This window comes from Vigna unguiculata, chromosome 1 (assembly GCF_004118075.2).
Source record: "Vigna unguiculata cultivar IT97K-499-35 chromosome 1, ASM411807v1, whole genome shotgun sequence".
NCBI classification, from domain to species: Eukaryota; Viridiplantae; Streptophyta; class Magnoliopsida; order Fabales; family Fabaceae; genus Vigna; species Vigna unguiculata.
In genome coordinates, this window is record NC_040279.1 from 7,095,228 (window position 1) to 7,101,227 (window position 6,000).

Below are 6,000 nucleotides of genomic sequence, written 5' to 3' on the forward strand. Positions count from 1 at the left end.
ACCATTGATGAGCTTAATTTTGTTTTAAGGAAGGTCTAGGTCATAGAGTAGACTATGAATGTAACAAATAATTTTTCCAATCTTTCTCCTATAGTCCTATTAAAACCTAGTGAGATAGGGAAGTATTCTATACAAGACAATTGCTCCTCAATTTCTCTATGAACGATGGAAGAAAGAAAAAAAAAAGTAAAGAAGATTAAGCCATAACTTAAATATTAAGTTTTTTTTTTACTACATGATTCAAATTTTGAGAGTTATTTTTTTAGAGATTTTTTCTTTTTTTCTTTTTTTCTTTACACAACTCACCGATCCTTAAGAGACATTATTTACATAAATGAATCTTTATCATTATTGATCATCATGATTTCTCTCGTGAAAATATTTGTCTGAGCAAAAGTTCAGCACCCTATTTTTTTAGGGTTAAATATGTTTTTGATCCCTCAAGTTTAAGTGAATTTTGGAATTAGTCTCTCTTCAAAACTTTACACCAATTTAGTCTTTCATCTTTAGAAATGTGTGGATTTAGTCCTTCTTACCAAATTTTGTTAAGTTTATTTAACATTTTAAACGCATTTTATGATAATATTTGAGTTAACATTGAAACGAAAATGTGTCAAACGGTGTAAATAATTGAAATACTATCATGAAATGCGCTTGAAACGTCAGATAAACTTAACAAAATTTGGTTAAAATGACTAAATTCATGCATTTTTTAAGATGAAATATTAAATTGGTCAAAAGTTTTGAAGAAAAATTAATTTCAAATTTCACGGAAACTTGAGAAACCAAAACATATTTAACCCTTTTTTTTTATGATGTGCTTAATACACCACAACTTAGAACATGAAAAATTTGTGCTTATATAAATTATGAGTGCAACTGTTTCATCTGACAAACAATAAAACATCATGCAAATCTTTTCATTATGTCTAATACATGATTAATGATTATTAGACGATAAGTACAACCTAACATTAAGTTGACACAAAAAATAATCCTAAAGTTTAATTTTGTGATGACGAGAATTGTGTCAAATATAAGCTTTTTTAAATGTCTCGTATAATGTGAAGTTGCATTGTTTGCCAATATCCTACAATGCACACTTAATAAGATATCCATAGTTCAAATATACTCAAATATAAGCTTTTTTAAATGTCTTGTGTAATGTGAGCTAAAGTTGCATTGTTTGCCAATATCCTACAATGCACACTTAATAAGACATCCATATGGTTCAAATATACTCAAATGGCAAAAAAATTTCAGCAATGACTTCTTCATGATCCTATTTAAAGACATTACTTGGAGAAAAAAATAACCATTCTTACTTTTTTTTCTTTCCATTTTCTATCTATTCCTCTATTTTCTAATCAAAATATACTTACATTATATTATATTAATAGTATAGCATTTATATTTGTGTTATTTTAATTTGTAAAATTTAAAACAAAAGAAAACACTCTATATAATAGGAAAATGGACAAAATCAACTTGTCATTAATTTCTTTAAAATGAGTTGGATGAAATTATTGTAAATTACAAAAATAGATTAAAAATTTTAGTCTACTCTAATTTAGAAATAGTTTACATACCAAGAAAACAAATCCCAAAAAATAAAATATTTATTCATAAAATTAATTTAAATAAACAAATTTACCTTTTTTTTTCATGGATTGATAAACCAATTACTTCTCAAGTGGCTCATGTTTCTTATCGAAAATAAGAGTGATTGACATATGGGTACCATATTTTACCTTCAAACTATAAAAGACTTTTTTTTACCATCAACCTTTGACAAGGAACTTAAAAAACAGAAAGAAAAAGAAAGAAATCACACAAAAATTCAAACTCCTAATAGTCAAAGTGTAGGGTTATTCCAAATGGAGACCAAAGTGAACCTAGGATCTCATTTACCACATTAAAGATTCTAAACAACCCAAGTTACATTTGATAATATATCTTACCAATTATACTATGAAGTCAAAACAAGATAAACATATAGTTTTATAGAGTCCAATGATGTCAACCTATTATTCAAGTCTTTATTGTCCCTTTGTTTTGTCCTCCACAACCAGTGCCAAGATTAACAAATCCATACAACATTATTTTTGGTAACAAAAATAAAAATGCATGCAATGTTATTTTGATGAAATTGGATAATAAATTAGATAAAAAGTAATCAAAATTGATTGGAGAATTCTTCTAAAACCAACCATTAGAAGATAGCACTATTATTTTAAAGGAGTCTTGTCTCCATCTTATGTGCATCTTTGCTTTTATATTTTTTTATTTGTCAAACACAGGTGGAGGATTGGTGTGGCACCACTACATATTCCAAGTTATATAGTGGCAAACTTTTCAGGGATGAAAACAAACACCCAATCGATTATACTTATTCTATTTTTCCAAGTACAATTTCATATTTATTTTATATAATGACTATAATTCTCTTATTTTTGTCTTTGGTAGATAATGAGTATACTTATATTTTTATTATATTTGTTAATTTAAAATATTAATTAAATAATGTTTTCTTTAAAAAGATGAAAGTCTTTGCTTCGTAGTTGCACCTTGGCCACCAATACCGATTATGACTTCTCTCTTCCTCTTTCTCTTCTTTATCTTTTTGTTTTATATTTCTCATTTATCTCCACTTAATTTATAGAAAAAAAAAACAATATTAAAAATAATTATATATCTTTTAATTTAGTTTTAAAAAACAATAAAACCTTTTACGTTATGATAGAATTGGTTAAGCTAACTTTGCTAGCATTCAACATTAAACAAACTCTATTGATATACACACCAATTCGATACTAACATAAATATTTATTTATTAAAAAAGTTAAAAATAATTTTATATTTTTTTTAAATTAAATTTTTGCATTACTTAATGTCCGTTAAAAGTTTAACCAATACTAATATTTGAAAATTAATTTAATATGTTTTATAATATTTGTTGAACATTCTTAATCATCTATATATGTGTGCGTACTACTAGAACTTTTCCCACAGATTTGGTGTCACCGGCAACTTTCGCATAAAAATATGAAAAAAAAAAACTAATTTCTTACAAATTTTTACAAATATAAATTAAGTAATAATGTTATATAATTAAGACTAAGTTCTGACACACATATAATAATATTGAAAAGAATATAGGCAGTTATTGAAAGAAAAAAACACAGGAAAACGTAAGTTATACACATATGTGTATTCTCTCGCATACATATATATAATCGGTTTAATGTATTGAAGTGGATTTAATTTAAGTTTATAAATTGCAGTTTTAGTATGACATGATGCAGAGTGTGGTAACATGGAACAGCAAAACCTTAAAATCCTAAAAGCTTATGCCAACTGGGAACAAATAATGGAGCTAGGAATGCATGTATTTGGCGTTATTCTTACCGTACTGTTACCGTAGACGTCCTATTGCACAAAACTCCATGAAACTGAACATGCATGAATGTAAACTTAGGAGACATAATTAGACCTACTTGATTCTCTTATTTGGTTTCTTCTTCTTCGAAACACTCATAAACTCAATCATCATTTTTCTTTATCACTTCATGGACACCCTGTTTCACATTATAACTTCCACTTCTCTCCTTTTCATGCATCTTTTTTCCCCCTCTCAAAACATCATATTAATCACACATATAATACATATATATCAGGGTTTTACATAACGGGCTTTTTTATATTTTTTTATCGTTTGATCATAAATTTGTAAAATAGAATTCGTTGATTCGTTTTTTTTTAAATTGGAATAAGTTGTCACGGGGAGGACAACATTAAAGATGAAGTTGTTCTCCCTCAGCTAGTTTTTTTTTTCTTCAAAAAGCAATGTCGTTAGGTTCGACTCTGATTTTTGTACATCTCATAGTGAGCTCGTTGTCTTATATAACAACTTCACTTTTAGTTTTTTTTTTTTTGTTTTTTAACGTTGCAGTTTTATTTGTTTTTTTCAAATTTTTCACTTTTCAGTTTTTTTAACCTTGCATCCAACATACCCAAAAGATGACCTAAATGTGAAACTGGAGGACATAGATATAAATGACTGTCTTATTAATCTCTACTAACTTAATTGTTGTATTTTAATTTTTAATCAATGTTAAAATATATTAATGCTTATTTTTATTTTTATTCCAATTTTTTTATCACTTATTGTTCCAATACAAAAAAAAAAAAAAAACTAGAAGTGAAGTGGTCATCTATGAAGACGACTTCACTGTTCACATGAACAGAAGTCGAACTCATTCTTGATAACTTTGTTTTTTGTAAAAAAAAAAAAATATGAAACTGGTTAGATGGAGGACGACTTCATCTTTAATGTCGTCCTCCATCCTATCGACTTGACTCTGTTTCGTAAAAACAAAATTAGACAGACCGTTTTTACAAATTGGAGTTAAAATCGATCCCCAAATAAAAAAAACTTACATAATGACTTCCATTTCATACTTATAATTTATTCTAATATTTTGTTTCTTCTTAGTATATATTTTGTATAAGTATTCTTGTAGTTTTAGAAGGTCAAGAAGGTCATGAATGACTAATATGTTCTACTTCTTTAATGAGATTCTTTAGTTACCTACAAAGTATATGTCACGTAAACCTTCATCTTTCCACTACAGTTTTATTTGAATCTTACTAAACTTTTTGAAGATTTTAATTAGGAGAAGTAGTCATAACTATGATCCAACTGAGACAAGTTCCTTTTTTCAATTCTTTCACAGATTTTTTCAAGCCCACTGAAACAATATCGTTTACAAATATGGTGATAGTGGTGTGTATTCTACATGAAGAAAAGCAAATTGGAAAGAGAGCAGAACAACCAAAAGCAAATGTATAAACTTCACTTCTGAATAAGAACTATGCAAATCCTTTATCTTCAAGGAAAAAGCTATAAAATATATGAGGAGAATGTGAAAGAAAGGAGTACCTTCTTTTGCACAATGGAGGGACAAAGTCTATCAGAAAGAGATTCACTACAACATATTATTCTGCAAAAACCACAAAAAAATGAGAAAAGAAACAACACTTGAGCATTTAAAGTGCAAAATCTTGACTAGAGAAAGAAGGCAGAAGCATATCAAAGTGATAAAACCAGTCTACTTGTCCATTTTCCAAAGAAATTCAACTTAGGGTGCAGAAAAGGGTAATAACCAAAAAGCTTTTAATTAATGTAAGACTTAAATTCAGATTCAAAATTGGAATAACAAGATAGAGGTTACCATAGGTACTAGGAGGAGAAGTCTATAATATAACTAACTACCCTGTTTTTATGCAGATGATTATCTATTGGGAAAAGAGACAATGAAAATGCAGTATGATGAAAGCATTAGTTTTAGCACAAACCTTCATGGAGTGAAATCCGAGAAACAAAGTCGAAGGATCGAAGGGCACGACCAAAAAGGAGAATTCTGAATGAAGATGGAGCAGACTATAGTGTTTGCTCAGCTATTACAGGATTATGTTGCAGGAATGTGAATCTCTGTATATGGGCTTCATAATTTCAAACCCTCTTTAATTTCTTACTTTCTCCTAATAATTCCATATAAGAATTCATTTTAGATTTTAACTTATTGCTTTAATTTAATATTTTATTATTCACAAGAATAGATGTGTCAAAAAAAAAAGTAATCTCATTTTATAAAGAACAAAATTGTTCTATTTTGACCAAGTGAGAATGAATTGAATAAAAATAATGAATATAGAGATTAAACAAAAATAATAAATATAGGACTGAATTGAAAAAATTAATAAATATAAAGATTGAATTGAACAAAATAAAAAATATAAGGACTAAATTGAACAAAGAAAAATAACACAACTACAAATTGACATGTAATGTAAGGCCCATCAAAATTCTGATTCTTTTCTGCCCTAAATTAAAAGGGTTGCCCCTAATTTAATGGGCCTAAGGGCTGGCCCAAAGGGGATTCAGACCCTAATCTGTCTTAATTCCATTCTTTCATTCACTTTACAGAAACACGCTCC